Source organism: Myotis yumanensis, unplaced genomic scaffold (genome assembly GCF_028538775.1).
Source record: "Myotis yumanensis isolate MYYU_CA2020_CCGP unplaced genomic scaffold, mMyoYum1.0.hap1 SCAF_16, whole genome shotgun sequence".
NCBI classification, from domain to species: Eukaryota; Metazoa; Chordata; class Mammalia; order Chiroptera; family Vespertilionidae; genus Myotis; species Myotis yumanensis.
In genome coordinates this window covers 33,208,327-33,227,137 of record NW_027223767.1, presented here as the reverse complement: position 1 = coordinate 33,227,137, position 18,811 = coordinate 33,208,327, and the positions used below count along the sequence as shown (strand labels likewise).

The window sequence follows — 18,811 nt, the reverse complement described above, 5'->3', positions numbered from 1 at the left end:
CAATGCACTTTAGAATATAAAGCTCAGTGATGTGAAGGTTCATGATGACTTCTCAGGGCCAAGGATGAGAAATCCTTGCAGGACTGGCAGAGGGTGGCGCTCCTGGCAGGATCTGGCCCCTGCCCATCGTGGAAACCAGAGGCCAGCCCTCACAGCAGCCAGAGTGTGTGGTCCCTGCAGCCTTGACCTACTTCCCAGTCTTCTGGTAGGGGATCTGGGCAACCGTGACAAAGCAAAATTAAACAAATTTGGAATGAGCCTGTGCTAGAAAATCCGAACATTAGTCACCCTTTTCTATGGACGAGAAGCCAGTATCACAGATAGAGGAACAGTTTAATCGCAGAAATTTAAAAATTAACCATGGATAGGAGAAAGAACACAGGCTTTGGAGTTGAAATCTGCGTTCAAATTCTGATTCTGTAATTTTACTGGCTGTGTGGCCTTGGGCAAGTGACTTAAACACCCTGAGCCTTGGTTTGCTTGCCCTTGTGAATGCACCTAGTGAGGGACACAGTCGACAATCAAGTGAGACAAGTGTCACAAGGAGAGGACAGTGGATCATAGGAGTGTGAGACGGGGACTTATATAGTCTGGGGGTTGGAGAAAACTTCCCTGAGAAAGGGATGCTTGAAGGATGAATAAAGTTAGCAAGGTGAAAGGGAGAGGGTAGTAAAGAACATTCCACATAGAGGGGACAGCATATACAAAGGCCCCAAGCCAGAGAGCTCTCAAAGAACTCTAAAATGACCCTTAAGGCGGGAAGATTAGAGAAGCTGTGGTGCCAGATGTGTGAAGCCACTGGCACTTCAGACTTGCTTGTTACTGCAGCATAAACCTGACCTTGCTGACTAATACAAGTGGTTATAGTAGAAAGATAGGGAGCTGAGTCCAGCCTGAATTCAGCTGAGGAGGGTGGGCATGTTGGGAGAAAACAGAGGTTGCAAAAGTGTTGACAACACTTTAATACACATCAGGCCTGGCCAGCTTGGCTTGAGCATCGACCTCTGAACCAGGAGGTCACGGTTCAATTCCTGGTCTGGGCACATGCCCAGTTGTGTGCTCCATCCTTAGTGTGGGGCATGCAGGAGGCAGCCAATCAATGATTCTCTCTCATCATTGATGTTTCTATCTCTCTCCCTCTCCCTTCCTCTCTGAAATAATTAAAACTATATTAAAAAAACAACAACAACACATCAGGCTGGGAAGAGGAGGAGAGAACTAAGGTGGTTGACCGGAGAGGGCATGTATTTTGCTTTAAAGAAGGGAATCATTTAAACCTCCTAAATGCTGACAGGAAGGAGTCAGGAGAGGAGAGGACAGAAACAGATGGGAAAAAGAAAAGCTAAGCGAGCTTTCTGAGTGGTGGAAGAGGGGCAGGGAATACTGGAAACATAACCAATGTGATTTGACCATTTCATTTGATTTCTGTCGTTACTGAGATTTGGGGGTTTTAGGAAGGAAGAAGCAAATGCCCACACTCCCGGAGGTCAAAGTGCTTGGCTCGGATGACCCAGTCAGCACTGTTCTGTTCTGGCCAGAGCGTGCTCTGTGCACCTCTCCTGGCAGCTCTTAGGGACCTGCTAAGGCCAGGCTCTCCCCAACCCCGTGCTCTGGATTCCTTCCCTCCACCTCAGGCTGGCCCCTTGCCAGGTGGGTCTGAGGTCCCCCTCCAGCCACTGAAGGCAGGCCTGCCAGGAAGGACCAGTATGTGAGATCCCAAGAAATGAAGAGGAAGTGGTCCCAGGAGGGGGTCTGAGTGTGGAGGAGGAGACCTGTGCTGGCCCAGCTTTGGTCCAGCTGTGTGACTCTGGGGAGGTCACTTTACCTCTCTGGGCTGTTACCTCATTCCTCAAGTGGCTCTGGCATCTGTTCACATTAACACCTTGTGCTGGCACCTCTGTGGATTCTTCTCAGTATAACCTCAGAAAGCAGGGGAGGTGTGAGGAGAGGGGGTGGGGGGTGTCCTTCCTAGAGGAGAAAAGGCGGTTGAAGGGAAAGTGGGTGACTCATTCTAAGGATGTCACATGTTTGGGGGCTGTTCCCAACACTTACATCTTTCTCTACTGGTCCCACCTTTCTCTTCCCTACCAGCCCCCTTGTTAGAGGGTTGCTGAGGCTGAGACTGGCCATCACAAACAAATTGGGGTGACTCTGTAAGGAAGGCAGAAGAGGAGGTTTGGGCAGGGGTGGGATCAGGTTGGCCTCTGGGGGTTCTTCCACATCCATGGCTCTGGGAGTTCTGGGTCCTACAGGCCAAGCAGAGTGGCCCTTGACGAAGGAACAGTGGAGACACTCAGGCCATGGGTCAGGAAGCCTACACTCTTGCCATGCTTGCCCCTCTGGAGGGTGCCCACAGGACAGCCCAATAACTGAAACTGAGCCAAGGCCCTTGGAGGATTGGCTGGAACCTCCTGTATCTGAAAGGGAAGACTAGAAGTGTCTTGTTGCTTCTCTGGGTGTGGGTAGCGTCCCATAGAGCAGGGTCTTGGGGCTGTGCTCTTCGTCCTTGAAGGCCTGTGGGGGTTTCTGCAGGTGCTCTGGAAGGGCCTGTGGAGCAGGGTGTGGAATCTGCACCATGGAAGTTACTCCAGAAGAGACGGCTGTGGTGCCAGGTGGGAGACAGGCCCTGACCCAGGCCCTGAGACCAGAAAGCGCCTCACCCCTGTCCCCACTGCGGAAGGGCCCAGATTCTGCAATGGTAGCTTCTCTGTCTTCCCCTTCCAAACAGGAAGTGCCACCCCCTGGCCTGGAGTGGCTGGAGGATGAAATGAAGTCATTTGTGTGAAGGCACTAAGAGAAAAACTACTGTCGAGGTTGTTTCTTATATAAAAGAATTGGGCATTAAAATCGTCACCTCGCCTGGCCTCAGGGAACTTGCCCACGGGGTTCTCACTTGGAATGCAGGTTATCAGGCATTCTGGGGACCAGGGTGGCTCATGGGGCTAGTCAGGGTTGTCACAAAGCCCGACAAGGGTCAGACACTAAATAACACAGAGCACCTGGTCAGTGTGGCTCAGTGGTTGAGCGTTGACCTATGAACCAGGAGGGCACATGCCCAGGTTGTGCAGGAGGCAGCCAATCAATGATTCTCTTGCATCACTGATTTCTCTCTCTCTCTCCTTCTGCCTTCCTCTCTCTAAAATCAGTGAAAATATTTTTTTAAAAAAATCACAGAAGCTTTTCTCCCCTTGGCCTCCTACCCCACCCCCTTCTACATCCACGGGAGCACTCCCGAAGGTGCCCTGTACTCCATTACGTACCGTGTGTGTGTGAGCTCCTGTGAGTTCTATTCCTGCAGCTCACCGGGAATTTTCCTTTGTCTAAGGTGGTGAAGTGCCCAGGCTGGCCCCCAAAGGCCTAGCCACAGCCCTGTGGTCCCTCTGTGAAACGAGAGGGTGAGGCCAGGTCACAGCTGCTCACGAGGGGGTGACAGGCACACCTGCGTCACCTGGGGAGCCTTTGGAAGAACCTTCTTCCAGATATTTCAATCCTTTTCAAGTGAGCTGGGGCCTGAGCATATATACGAATTTATCTTTTATTTCCCAAAGGCAATATATACACGGTAAAAAAAAAAAATTAAGTAGATAATAGTATAGAATAAAAATGCTGTCTCCTGCCCCTACCCACCTAGCCCAGCTGCAGGTTATTACCCATCTAGACCCGTGCCATCTGATTTACCAATAGTGGCCTCTCACTGGTTTTTATCAGCAGTCCTTTAATTATGCGTGAGGTCAAGTGTCTTTTCATGTTTAGCCACCCCCTCCCCCCTTTCCCCTGTAAACTACCTGTTCTTCTCTTTTCCCAGGGATAGGTATTTTGGTAAAGTTTCTGGAACAATTCTGGGCTGTCTTAGGACCCCCCTGTCTGTTCTGGGTGCCCAAGTCCCCTTAAAGCTCTAACACTGCACATTCGTGAGCATCATGAAAAGTCTGAGGGTCCAGGGACTGTCCAGGTTTCATGGAGCCCCAAGTGAGAGGAACCCTCCGCAGGAAGACTGGTGTCCCGGCCTGGGCGGGACAGCCCTTTTTGCAGGGGAAAAGGGGCCATGCTTGTCTTTAACATTTGCCCCTTTGTCCCACTCATTGTAGAGTGTCATTTGATAGGAATGAGAGCGACATTTTGCATCTACTTCCTGGGAATCCAGAGCCAGCATGTCCTGCCACATCTGCCTCTCGCTCCAGTTCAGGTCTGCTGCAAAGTCCTCGCATTCAGCAACCAGGAATGGCCAGGCTGCTCGGCTGCGTGGGCCCCACCATCCCACAATGAAAGGGTGCGAGATTCCCAGGGGCGGCTCAGGTATCGGAAATGCACCGCAGAACCACTGGAGCTGTGAAGGGCAGTATTTCACGTGCGTTATCTGGCATGGCTTGTGGCTCAGCCTAGATGTACCAGATTCATGCCTAACTCCTCCACCCTTACCCAGAGCTCGTTTCATAGGAAGTGCTCAAATGACTGTTGAAAGAATAAATCATTAACACCTGTCTGATTGCCCCCCTTTTTGTTCAGAGGGTAGTTATTAAAGTTCAAATTGGTTCAGTTGGCTGTGCTTACAAATACTCCTAGCTTACAGAAGGCTACTTTCTGACAGCGTACACCAGCTTTCTTGGGCATTTCAAAAGCCCTTTCTTTGGCCCTGGGAATTAGGGTGGCCAGAAAAAATACAGGATGTCCAGTTAAATTTGAATTTGAGATAAACAACAAATAATTTTTTTTTTAGTTAAATATGTCCCAAAGATGGCATGGCTCATACTTATTGTATTAGTTTCCTGTGGCTGCTGTAATAAATTACCACAAACTGAGTGGCTTAGGACAACAGATATTTATTTTCTCATAGTTCTGGAGGCCAGAAGTCTGAAACCAGAATTACTGGGCCCAAATCAAGGTGTTGGCAGGGCTGCACACTCTCTGGAAGCTCTAGGAGAAAATCCTGTGCTTGTCTCTTCCGGCTTCTGGTGGCTGTCAGCATCTACTTCTCACCGATGTCCATCTGTCTCCGTCCTCACATCATCTTCTCTGCTGTGCTTCTACTTTTACGTATTATTAGAGGCCCAGTGCATGAAATTCGTGAACTTGGGGTGGGGGTCCCTCAGCCCAGCCTGCACCTTCTCGCAGTCCAGGAGCCCTTGGGGATGCCCTTGGCTCCCCTAAGCCATCAGTCAGACATCCTTAGCGCTGCCGCAGAGGCGGGAGAGGCTCCTGCCACCACTGCTGCACTCGCCAGCAGTGAGCCCAGCTTCTGGCTGAGCGGTGCTCCCTCTGTGGGAGCATGCTGACTACCAGGGGGCAGCTCCTGCATTGAGCATCTGCCCCCTGGTGCTCAGTGGGCATCATAGTGACCGGTTGTTCTGTTGTTCAGTTTATTTGCATATTAGCCTTTTATTATATAGGATTTCTGGTGGCTCACACAATGGACATTTATTGTCTCACAGTTCTGGAGGCTAGAGTCCAAGATCAAATTGTCAGCAGGGTTGCTTTCCTCCTGAGGACCGTGAGAGAGAAGCCGTTCCATGCCTCTTGCCTAGTTCTAGCGGTTTGCTGGCAGTCTGTGGTGTCCTTGGCTTATGGCAGCATCACCCTGATCTCTGCCTTTATCTTCACGTGGTGTTCTTCCTGTGTGTGTGTCCACCTCCAGATTTCCTCTTTTTATAAGGACACCTCTTCTGTGTTTTTAATTTCTCTGCCTTGCTCCCCTAAGGACACAGGTGATTGCGTTTAGGATCCATCCAGATCATACAGGACAATCTCCATCTGAAGGTCCTTGATTTAATCACATTGGCAAAGATCCTTTCCCCAAACAAGGTCAAATGCACAGGTTCTGGGTTATCTTTGATATCTGATATCTTTGGGGAACATTAGGTAGCACTAATACACTTCACTAAAAAATATCTGTTGCTCATCTGAAATCCAAATTTAACTAGGCATCCCATGCTTTTTTGTTTGTTTGCGTGTTTGTATGTTTTTTGTTAGTCCTCACCTGAGGATATTTTTTTCATTGATTTGTTTTTAGAGACAGTGGAAGGGAGGAAGGGGGTGGGAGAGGGAAAGAGAGAGAAGCATCAATGTGAGAGAGACACCTCGATTGGCATCCTGTGTTTTAATTTGCTACATCTGACATCCCTCCCTAGGCTGAGCTGATGGGGGCATAAGTGGTTTGCCTTCAACTGCTCACCATCCTTCCTGACATGAGCGTGGGGACCAGACCACAGACCCAACCCTGCTCATCAAGGTCTTGTTCTTTTCTTTTTAAAAAATATATTTTTTATTGATTTCAGAGAGGAAGGGAGAGGGAGAGAGGGATAGAAACATCAATGGTGAGAAAGAATCATTGATCGGCTGCCTCCTGCAAGCCCCACACTGGGGATCAAGCCCGCAACCCAGGCAGGTGCCCTGACTGGGAATCAAACCGAAACCTCCTGGTTCAGAGTTTGATGCTCAACCACTGAGTCACACAGGCCAGGCCAAGGTCTTTTGTCTTTGAAGCAGGGCTCATGGTATATGGTGTCATTCTGGTTTTCAGAATCTAAAGGCTTGGATTAGTCTGAAGATTTAACTTGTTTAAAAGGTTATGGCAAATAGTTCATGTATTTCCACGATTAGCACCCCAAACTCCAAATGCAGACCTGTAACTGTCCACCCTCCAAGAAAGTAGAAGGATGAACAAGTATACAATGTACCTGTTTCTCTTTCTGTTCCCAGGTCTCTTTAGGAAAGTCCTTAATTTTTAATCAGTATTGAATCCACTCATCCATTCATGCATTCACCAAACAATTGCTGAATGTGTATTCTGTGCCATGTGCTGTGCTAGGCACTGAGGATACACAGGTGAATAAAACATTGCCCAACTGATGAATGTGTTGGGGAGCCTGGTTCCCTGGGGAAGCCCCCAAAAGTGGGATCAGACAAACTGTGGAAATTAAACACAACATAATGGGTGTTAGTAATGTGAAAGCAGGACATTTTAATAAACTTGCTTTAAAACTAGTAGCTTAGAGAGAAACCCAATTTATTATCTCTAAATTCTAGCAATCATTTTAGCTTTTAATTACGGAAAAATGACTTGTACTACAAGATGTGTTACTTAGCCAGGTCTGCCCTTCCCGTCTCTCTTCACCACCACTCCCCGTTTTCCTGGTCCCACCGTGTGGCCGGTGCTGGTGCAGACAGGAGGGAAATAAAGTGGACTGTTGAGTAAGGGGCGGGGTTGTGGGGGGAGGTGAGGCAGGAACCCAGGAGGCTGGGTGATGCAGGTTCAGCCCCCACCCGCTTAGCTGTGACCCTTTTTCCTAACAGCAGGCGCTTACTCTGTCTGCCTGGCCCAAGGAAACCATCCTCTTTGAATGAAATTTCTCCCTGTGGACACTGCCTGGGAACCTGAATGTCATCCCTGAGTTTGTGTACTGGGCTCCTCTCGGCCACACTTTCCAGCCTTGGTCAGTCACACGTACCCCTTCATGGAGGTGCAGGGGGTGTGAACATTATTCCTGCTTTGTCAGAGCTGGAAGAAAATGAGCTTCTCTGATTTGATAAGTGTGGACCTGCCCACGACACTAAATTTGGTTCTGTTGTCACCGGCGACAGAACCAAATTTAGTGGCCCAGTTTAGAGGCCAGCTTTCGGTTTAAAATACTTTCTCCAGGCTCAGGTTACATGTGACCCATTCACAGGGGCTGGAGGGCACGGCCCCCATGGTCATTGGCACTAGGATATGTCTGTCTGCTGGCACTGGCGTGGAGGGCGGGGCCTGGGAGGAGGCTCTGAGGACTCGCAGGCAGCAAGGCGAGGTCCTGGGCTGAGTGAGGTGCCCTCTGGCTCCCTCCACAGCTGTGACAGCTCTGGGTCTCAGTTTGCTCCTCTGCACAAGGAGGATGAGAATCCCTGCCTGTGGGGGAGTGAGGGTAACATGAGACCATGTTTTTAGTAAAAGAAATGCAACTGCTACTACCATTATTATCAGCATCTTCATACAGGAAAACTAATTTGGACCAACAGGGGGTGTGAGTTGGTCTGAAGTAGGGCAAAGCAACAATTATAGACTATTTTGAAGGAAATGTGATTTTTATTATTTTCAAGCATATAGAGCAAGAAATAGAACCATGTACTCGAAGGTTGAGGGATTGCTTTATTTAAACAGGTAAAACTCATCTAATATCAGCCTATTTGATTTATTAGCATCCAACTGCATTAATCGAGAGTAGTTATTTTGAGCTTCGTAGGAGCCCAGCTCTGTGACAGGCAAGACACTCGGGAGCAGGAAAGCCATATAAGACACAGCCTTGCCCTCAAAGGACCTAGAGCCAGTGGGGAGTTGAGCTCTGCACTCAAGGCAAGAAGGAAATAATTAAGCCTTAACCCCTGCGGTGCTGATGACTGGTGAGAGATGAAAAGTGGAGAGGCCTCCAGATCTTGTTGACTGTAACAACTGCTTTAGGCAGGACAGAGACTGAGGAAGGTCAAGGTGATTTAAAAAGGGGGAGGGGAAGAGAGAGCATGATGTCTATGAAGGGGCCAAGAGGCAGGCTGGCCAGCAGTGGGACTGGACCATTAGGACTGACTGGGCAGGGAGTCTGAGCCCAGGCATGGGGACCTGGTTGGGCAGTGCAGGGTGGGTCTTGACTTAACTTAGCGAGGGGCAGACACCCCCCAGTCAAGGACAGGGCTTGGACGGGGTAGGGCACATGACACGGCCACTCCGGGGCGAATAATTTGTCAATGGTCTGCAAAGTGGACTGGATGTGAATTTTGGAATTGAAATTAGGAACAATTCATTATTGTTTCCATAATCATTGAGGGTGACATAATAAGGCCCATGTTCCTTTTAGAACTGGCGAGGATGGAAAGGGAAGGGCCATGTCTAGGAGGAAGGAACTGATGGTTAAGGCTGTTCTAAGATGTAAGTAGAGAAGAAGAGTTTGAGACTCCAAGATCTGCCACATGGGGATGGGAAGTTGGCAGGTTTCAATGACCAAAGTGGAAGGGACAAGGGTGTATTGAGGCAGCTTTGGGGAGAGTAGGATAACAAGGTGGGGGGTGGGGGGATTGATGATGTGGGGCCCATAGGCGCTCAGGAATGTTGCTCAAGGCAGCCAGGAGTAGAGCAGCTGTTGTCAGGATGGGGCAACCCACATGCCCTGAAACTTCCCACCATCCATGTTCACGAGGTACCCTCCAGGCACAGGGCAGAGGTGAGCGACTACAGCCCAGCTCCGGCTCAATTCAGATTCCAAGTGCAAGCGGTTCGACGAGTGAGCCTTCACCTTGTCTCTCACCACCAGCCATCAGAGTATTTATTATACCATCAAAGTCAAATCCGGCCTTTAATTTAATCACCCTTGCCTTAATCGATTCCCGTCACGTGCTAAACACTGAGTGGCAGGAAGAGGCTGCCCCCTGGGCATAATTAGAAGATGAGATGCTTCACCAAGTCCCAGTCTGATTAGGGGGAAACTGAACCCCCGCCCTTGCTGAGAAAACAGAAAGGCTCCCAGGAAATTCACGCCAGCCAAGGAAGTCCCAGCCCCTTTCTGAAGAAGTCGGCATCGGCAGGGGCTGGCTGTCCCTTAAGGTGACATTAAGGGCACCCTCGACCCTGTCCTGCATCCTGGCTTTGGGTCTCCTTTTCCAAAAAAGGGGACAGACCAGGCCAGTACAGGGTGGACCAGGCTGTCTGTTCATCCATCCCCGGCCTGGGCCCTGCTGACAGGGGCTCACCCCTGGGGCCCGGTCGGCACCATCTGGCTGGTGCTAAGGGAGGGAGGTGGTGGCAGCTGCACCATATCAGACGTCAGGCTCCACTCGGCCCATGAGAGACTTCAGATCAGGCACCTGACTGTGGCCCCCACGAGGCATACCCCTCTGTGTGGCAATTGTCTTCTGAGAAGCCCAAAGGAATTCTCAGACTATTTTATTTCAGTTCTGTGACTATCCCGTGAGACCACATTATTGGCTATTCTGAGGGGGGTGGGGTTGGGGGGAGATTGCATAATCCTTGTTTTACAAATGGAAAAATGGAGGCACAGGAAATCTTATATTTTGCCCATTAATAGGAGAATTTGTTTCTATTGAGGTGTAATTGACATACAACACTACATCAGGAAATTTTAATCTCTGCCACAAGCCTCTTAGTTGGTAAATAGGAAGGTAAGGTGGCAATTAAATTCAAGGATTGGCAAGCCCAAGCAGCGGTGATAGCAGAAGCCCACAACATGAGGGGTTGGCCAAATTCTGGAATTCAGTCTTGCTGGCAATAAATGATAAGATCCTACAAAAAATTGTTTTTAACTTGGCCCAGATTGCCAACTTATAACATGAATCCTAGCAGTCAAAAAAAATTTCCCCTGTATTTCCCATCAGACATCAAACGCTGGTTTGTAATTATTTATAGCACTTTAGTGACATTGAAGGGGATTTATGTCAATTTATTCCATCTCTATTAACACTCTGCAGGGAACAGAGTGCAGCCACCCCTTCCTGTGTCTGCTAAGAAGGGAGGGGCTTCGGAGCCTGAGGAGGAAGACGTGAACTCAGTGGAGAGGTACCCAGGAGGCACGCTATCCCCACAGGATTAACCCCAGGGAAAAGATTAAATAGGTATAAGAAGGTTCAGGTGCGTTTGTGCGTAATCAGTCCATTATTCGAGTGGATTTAGGGATGTTCTGTGAAATCCTTCGTTTCTAAGCTGGCCTCATGATGACGGCAGAGGCAGAATCTGCTTGGTGGCAAGTTGGGGCCAGGGTAAAATGTCCCTGGTATTTGGGAAGAGACAAGACAGAAAGTGGGTGGCAGAAGGGCTCGTGACTCTCTCAAACAGCTACTCTGGTGAGGCTCCACAGTGGGCAGCTTTGAGAGGGACAGGTTCATATGAATCTACATCACAACTATTACTGTGCCCCAATGTAGCAGGTTATATACTACTGTTTTATTTGTATATATAACCCTGGCTTGGCTTATTTACATGTTGATTTAAGTTCTGATGCATTATCAATACTGAAGTTGAAAGCTGTTCAGGTTTTCAGCTCCACCCAATATAAAAAATCCAGATATACAACAAATATGAGGTAATGAATATTCTCACACGTAAATATATATTTATATTTTTATAAATATATATGATATATAATTGTAATATTTATACGCATATATATTTTAAATCAAAAAGATTCTTTAAATTGTAACCTTCTCTTGGGCATTTAAGCATTTGGCTTTATTTTTTTTTTTCCTGTTTTTTTGTTGTTGTTTGTTTGTTTGTTTGTTAATCCTCACCTGAGGATATTTTCCATGGATTTTTAGAGAGAATGGAAGATAGAGGGAAAGACAGAGAGAAATATCAATGTGAGAGAAACACATCAATTGGTTGCCTCCTTCACGCACCCGGACCAGGGCCTGGGCCTGGGAGGAGCCTGCAACCGAGATACGTGCCCTTGACCAAAATCGAACCCAGGACCCTTCGGTACACAGGTTGACGCTTTATCCACTGAGCCAAACAGGTGAGGGCAAACATTTGGCTTTAGACGATTAATTATCAAATAAACCTCTTTTTGAGGGGGAGGCCATGGGAGAGGGGTGAGGTAAGACAATGGTTTGGTGTCACTATCCAATTAAGAAAAATTAAAAATAAGCATCTCTGAAATGACCTATAAATAATGTCGGAATTGGCTTTGATCCAAGACAATTCTGTTGACACAAAATTTAGAACAACGGTTCTAATTCAGGGGGAAGAGCTGGCTTTATGCTGGGGGTGGGGCACGGTTCCATGGTTCCATGAGTTGCTCCCTCCTTCCCAGCACTCCTTCTTGGCTGTACATCACATGACAGGTGATTACGGACCCAGGGCTCCTTTAGTATCCCTGGTGTCCAGGGGAGGAGGACACAAGGATGAAAGTATATCCCTGGACTTTCTGGAGTACAACTGCGGACATAGGTCCCAAGACAACATCACCCAGCCTTCCTGGGAAACCAGAAAACAGCCATAGGCCGCAAGGAAAACTAACAGCTGGAACCAGAGATAATTCTGTTCTTATTCTCTTTGATGCCTGATTTGGCAGTGGAGTGGACAAGATCACAGAAAGGCCATGAATGAAACATCATTATCAATGGCTTCAGATTAATTCTAACTCAATGATCTTAAACAGTTTTGTGTTTTTTAAGTGTTAGACCTTGACCTAAAACTCCTTTACTTAGGGGAGTTAATATTCTAAGGGAATTTAATTTATTTTGAGTCTTCAGTGGAAATTTTGCAACGCCCCTTAAGTTGGGATTCTATGTGAATGAATTCAAAGTGCTGTGCTAGTCCTGGAAGACAGGGAAAGGGCGCCATGCGGTCTTCACACTAGGCTGTTTCCTAACTGATACCAGGTAAGAAGCAGGAGTGAAGGACTGTAAATATTCAAGGCTGGGTCCACAGGGCTTGACCTCCACAGCTAGTCTCCTCCTACCACAGCCAACCTTCTAGGTCCATCATAGTTGTTACAACGATCATATAACTTAAGGTGCAAGCTGATGAAACACAAGTATTAAACAAAAGATGAATTCTTAAAATCATTATTTTTTTTTTACTGTCAAATGGGATAACAACCATAAAATAACAGTAAAACTCTAGAGGGATTCTAGATTACTCCTCAGTGTAACTCCTTTTTCCAAGAAAGTTAAATCGGCAGTCCTATGCAATGCACTATGTCTTAGGCAAAACACACACACACACACACACATGCACACGCACACGCACACACATGGAATTTCAACGAGCTGGCCACACACAAAGAGAAGGCTTGGCCCTATATCAAAAAACAGGGGGCTATTGGGAGAGGTCAATGGGGGAAAAAGGAGACTTATGTAATACTTTAAACAATAAAGAATTTAAATAAAAAAAAAAGACAAGGGGATAAATGTTCTTTCATCCAGTTTAAGTTAAAGTAAAATGTTTGAAATTGTATGTATCCTTTTTTATGATTTTCTGCTTTAATGACTTTTTAAAAACTGATGTATTATGACTCTCAGTCTTCATTTCATGGCAAGAAGGCTGCTTAAGCTGAACTGATTAATCAGATATGACTGTGCTTATCAAATACTTGAAGTTTTCTGTAGAGTTTGCTTTCTTTTCTTGCTTTTTTTGTTGTTGTTAATCTTCACCCAAGGATATTTTCCCATTGATTTTTAGAGAGAGTGGAAGGGAGGGGGAGAGACAGAGAGAGAAACACATTGATGTGAGAGAAACACATCGACCAGGGCCAGGGATCGAGCCTGCAACCTACATATGTGCCCTTAACCAGAATCGAATGTGGGACCCTTCAGTCCGCAAGCTGACACTCTATCCACTGAGCCAAACTGCCTAGGGCTAGAGTTTGCTTTATTTAACATTTTCCACTTACTCTGAACTGCCCACTGTGAAGCATGTTTGCCAGTGTTCTGACTTCAACACTCTAAACATTTCATTTGTAGAAATCTCTCCTCAACTGCCTTCTGTTATTTCTATTATTTCTCAACCCCCATCAGTGCTTGCTTGGTAGTCAATGAGTAAATTAGTAAGATCTCTAAACCTGAGATGCTGAACCAGGTCTCCAATCCCAGGAGGGTGGGAGGGAGGGCGGTTCGCTCCGGCTGGCGTGGAGAGTACACAGTCTATTCCTGGCGTGGAGCGGATTTCAGGAAGGAAGAGGACAGAAGCAGGGACAACAGATGATACGTCACTCTGCTCGCCTGTGGCAAGGTCCTGTGTGTACATTTAAACATGGGCGTGTGCGATTTTTGGGGGGGTCCACTTCCACCCAAACAACAATGCTTGGTTCCAGGAGAGCTGGGCAGCGGCCCGCTTTTCCCATCCTGATCACTATGCCGTGTAAGGATTTATCTGATACAATTTATCCCATCACTAGGGTCAGTAGATGCCTTTGTACACTTATCCAATCACCAGTGTTGATCCAGTGGTGGCTGCCCAAAAGGCCATTTACTGAGCAGTTACTAAGTACCAGGCCCTGGGCTAAGCACTGCATCCCCCTTGGGAGAGGTACTACTGAACCCCAAGTTACAGACAATGAAAAACTCCAAAAGCCCCAAAGGCTAAACAACATGGCTTCGGTCCCACAGTGAGGCAAGAAGCCACGATGTGCACTCAGGAGGTCTGTTCTGAGTCCACTAGGCCAAACCTAATGTCTCTCTACATTTGCAGGACATTGCCCTGCACTGGGTATCCAGGAAAAACCACCATCTGCCCTCAAAGCACTCACACATCTACCTGCGTAGCTGAAGCACAAAAGACACTTCTGGGGGTTAATGCTCTAGTGCTCCTGATCGGGGCACACTCAGAGCCTGCTGAAATAGCAACAAAGGAAAAAAAAAAAGAAAATAATCCACCTGGAAGTCATTCAAGTTTGCGTTTTGTGGTTGCCGAGTCTAGCTGCATACTTAAAGGATGTTTCCTAATCAAAGAACCCCCAAAGCTCAAAAACCATCCTGGGCTGGCCTTACACTGCCTCCCACCCTCAGATGGGGGTCATCTGTGCAGGAAAGGAAGCTGGCGGAGGTGGCAGGAGTATGGCACCTGGAGACAGGAAAATAATTCTTGGGCAGCAACACCTTTGCAAGGTGAGAGGGTTTGTCTCCCAGCTGCAGCCCCCCGATTGCTGCGGGAAGGTGGAATAAAACACTATTTCTAAAATTTTCAACAAATGAGCTTCATAAACCGATGTTAAAGGCGCAGAAGAAAATTTCAGCCTAAACAAAGGGCACCACAATCCTATTATGTCTGCAGGCTGACACTGACCTCAAAGGGCATGTGGACCAAAGAGCATGTTCAATAAAGGGGGATCTTTTCCGAAAGGAATACATCTGACCCTTCCTCAAGGAAACAGATTCTGTGTTTTCTGCTTGCAATTTGTGGGACTAATCCATTTCTTTTGTTCCTCTCAGGGGATTGGTGCCTGATACTAGAAGCCACTTAAAAGCCACGCCCTTCCATGATGGGCATAAGCAGACCAGGTTAGGGACTCACAGTTATAGACTGTCACTCATGCAAAAACAACAGCAGCAGCAAAGCCAACAATCCCCTCCCCAAATTGTCCAAAGGCTAACCCCAAAGGTCAGGCCAGGTTACTGCAGTAAACCTGTTACAGAAGCAAAGGCCGGTCAAGGAACTGATTAGCTTCAAGAGTCACTCGGACTGGGCGCTGGGGGTGGAGAGGTGTGTGTGGTTAATTTATTCATTCAGAGGAAGGGTTTGGAGATGGGGAATGGATAAAGGTAAGCAGCATCATAAAAAAAGAGAATACCCTGGGGAGGAGGGGGTGCAGAGTAGAAGGGGTCAATGGGGGAAAAAAGGGGGTCATTTGTAATACTTTCAACAATAAAGATTTTACAAGTAAAAGAATACCTTAATTAATGATGGGAGGAAAGGCATTTCTCGTTCTGTTGTAGGATGAGCCATTTGGAGAGACTGGGATCAGATAAAACTCAAAGCCGTCCTGCTGAGCCTAAGCTCAAGGTGGCTGTAAGGGCAGGTCTGGCAGTCGCTGTCCCAGCCCGGACCAACCACCGGGCGTGGAGTTACAGGTTCCTGAGCGCCAGAGGCCAGGTGGGGTCTTCAGAGACGTAAAATAGCCTCTCCTGCTGGGGACGCAGGGCCGGTTGAGCGCGGGCGCAGACGCTACCTCCCTCCAGATCCTCCGGCGCAGAGCCAGGGATGGCCCGACCCCCGCCTCCGGGATTCCTCTCTCAACAGCCCCCCAGGCTTTGTGAACCCAAGCGCCCCATCAAACCGGCAACAGATTCCAAAATCGACAAAATCTCGGACGGGTGGACTGGGCTTTGTTCCCGGCATGGGACTAAACACTCTCGGGTAACCGACAGGAAGGGACCTCTGCCTGCGGTCTGCCCCGAGAACCGCTGTCTGTCTGTCTGTCTGGTCCCGGAATCTCAAGCCCCGCGCGGGGCCGGGTGGGATGCGGGAGAAGGGAGAGATGCTCGGTCCATCCTTGAGTCTCTACCACTCTTAGACCCCGACGCGAGCCATTGGCCGGATACTCGGTTCCATCTGCGCCACACGCTTGGATGATTTGGCCCCTAAAATGTTCTCCTTCGCAGAACTGAGCTCCCCGCCCCCCCCCCCCCCCCCCCGCGTTTTCAGCAATAGAATTAACCAGAGAGCCGCGCGAACCGGCTCCTTACAGGAGGGCAAGCCTCGGCCTTGCTCGCCAGGGGTCGTCAGTAGCCATCCTCCTCCCCTCATTCCCGGCTCAAGGGCGGCAGAGAATTCGGGCTCTGAAGTGAAAACCCCGCACGTTTCTAAAACAGTGCTCGTCCACAAATACCTCCGGGACGCCTGTCTGGTGGTTGTGGCCGCAGGAAGCCACTTAGGAAGAGCCACCGGCTCAGGGTTGGGGGCCTCCCTCCAGAGTCCCCCCCCACACCCCCCAGGCGCGGCTTCGTGCACCCCAAGGTTCTTGATCTGTGTTTAGAAGGGGCAGGGCTATGCCTAAAGGCCGTTCTCAAACGCTTGTGGTTTCCAAGGCAACCGCCCCTCGGCGCCCCCTCGAAGTCGGCTAGGGGGGGAAATGGGTGTGGCTCGCAGCCCCGAAGGAAACCTCCTGCCCCCTCCTCACATTTGCCCTCCTGGGAAGCAACAGGGCACGAAGTGGAGAGGGGCCCCGCCTGCGAGCCCCCCCCCGCCCCCCTCCCCCGCTCGGGGGTCCCTGGTGCTCCTCTGTGGGCACCTGGTGGGGCGTGGCCACCAGAATGCTCCAGGTATGGGGTGGGGTGTCGTCCCTTCGCAGACACCCTCCCAGCGCGCGGGGACCTAGAATCCACCCGTTCAGTCGGTGGATGCTCCCTGGCGCGCGGCCGGACTCCGGGAGGGGCCGCTCAGTGTCACGCCCGTTCCACGCGTGACCGCGGGGCCGCGATTCGAGTTCATCGATCCCAGCAAGCCCCGAGACCTAACAAAGGGCTCGGAAATAAGGGGCGAAACACGGGGTGGAGGGAGAGGGTACCTTGGCTCAGCATCCTTATAGAATAAAAGGCAAAAACGCAGGCTGGCAACACTGCTCACGTTAGCCCCACAAACAAAGCCGCGAGCCCCCACGAAGATCCCGGGTGGCCGTCCCAGTGCCCAACCCCGTAGCAGCAAGACGCCAAGATCTCAGCGCCGATGGCCGCCTCCCTCCTTGATAACAGTCCCGTCTTGTCCTCCGAAGCCCAGCCACCCGGCTTGGCACGGTACCGCAAAGACGTGACACGCGGTAAAAAGATGGCACCTCGCGTTCGGAGGCGAAAAAGAGAGGGGGTGGTAGTGGGAGGAGGCATCGTCTACCCTCCCCCTTCTCGCCCACCCGGGTCCACACCCACTGCCGCAGTGAGGGGCGAGCCCTGCGCGCCGGCACCGCGCCTCCGGCAGGGAGCGCACACCCGGGCGCCGGCGCAGCGCGGAGAAAGGGGCCGCCCCGAGGTGCACCTGCAGCCCCGCGCCGGCCGGAGGCTGTGAGCCCGGCGAGCCGGACCGGCTGCGGCCGAGACCTTCCACAGCACAAGGCCAGGTGACCCCTGCCATTCGGAGCCTCCACATTGGCATCCGCGCGCCACCTTCTCCCGGGCACGGCGCTGCTCGCGTCTCGGCGCCAGGCACGCGCAGGGGGAAGGGCAACTAAAGTGACAGCGCCCGGACCCCTCCCCATCTCCCCGACTCCACTCCCAGCCCCCAAATGTCCCCAGCGGTTTTCTGAAGGAGGAAAACGGGGAGGGGGTGGACCACAGCCTTACATCAGGGGCAGCGAAAGCCCCATTGGAATCGCTGCCAGGGAGGTGAAGGGAGGGGCAGGCGGGGAGTCATCTCTTCTAGAACCCGATCCATATCTTCCTCAGAGCCGATGGCAGTCCGAGTCAGAGAAAACGGATTACAGGTTCGGCTTCGGGGGGTCCTCATTGGACCCCCCCCCCAAACACACACACATATAGACACACGCCCATTGCGGCAAAAGGCAGCGATCCAGAGAGCATGGCAGCCCCCTCCCCCAGGTCACCGCCACCCGCGCCCCACCCTGCGGGCACAACCTCTGCCCGGGTCCGCGCGAAGCAGGTCGTGTGGAACCCCCAGCACACACCCGCACACACACATGCACACACCCGCACACACACGCGCAACCTGCGCACACATGCACACACCTGTGCACACATACACACACACACACACACACACACACGTGTGCATCCCTTGCATGGGTCCCTTTCCAAGCCACCTAGCTCCCGAAGGAAGAGAGCACAGGGAGTGGCCCTCACCGATGCCCCCCACCAATGTCCACCTCATGAAACCCATCTCTGAGGCGGCCGTATGCGGGCGCAGGGGGCGGGCGGGGAGGCACAATTTAGAGCCTTGCGCCTACCTGATTGTAGACAGAGGGCGAGGACAGCAGAGGAAAGCCGAGGAGCAAGTGTCGTGGTGGCGGCGGCAGAAGGTGGGCGGCGGCGGCGGCGGCGGCGGTGCGGCTGCCGGTGTGGGAGCTGGTGGGTGGCGGAGACTGCGAGCGCGCGCACCAGCCGGAGGGCGCGCTCCCGAGACGGAGGGCGGCGCAGGCGCGAGCAGCGGGAGCGCGGCCTCCCCAGGGGCGGGGCGGACAGCGAGGCCTCCGCGGGCGTCTTCTCCTCCGGCCACCAGTGGGCGCGCGCGAGCGCCCCACCCCACGGCGGTCGCCGGCCTCCCGGCTGGCTCCTCCCTTTTCCCACCCCTCCCCGCGGGCTGGGAGACCGGCCGCCACGCGCACGCGCGTTCCGTGGCGCACGCGCATTCCAGGTGTCTTCCCGCCCCGGCTGGAGCCTTTGTTTTATCGGCGGG

At 50.8% G+C, this 18,811-nt stretch overlaps 1 protein-coding gene across 11 annotated transcripts in view; it reads right to left on the bottom strand.

The window, feature by feature from the left end:
- The window catches only part of MAPT (microtubule associated protein tau), a 76,692-nt gene extending 58,196 nt beyond the window's left edge, over window positions 1-18,496 (bottom strand). For all 11 annotated transcript variants that reach the window (XM_070394845.1, XM_070394848.1, XM_070394856.1 and 8 more), the window contains exon 1: window positions 18,363-18,496. The gene's annotated coding sequence lies outside the window, so the exon portion shown is untranslated. The remainder of the gene's footprint in view (window positions 1-18,362) is intronic.
- Window positions 18,497-18,811: the final 315 nt, after the last annotated feature.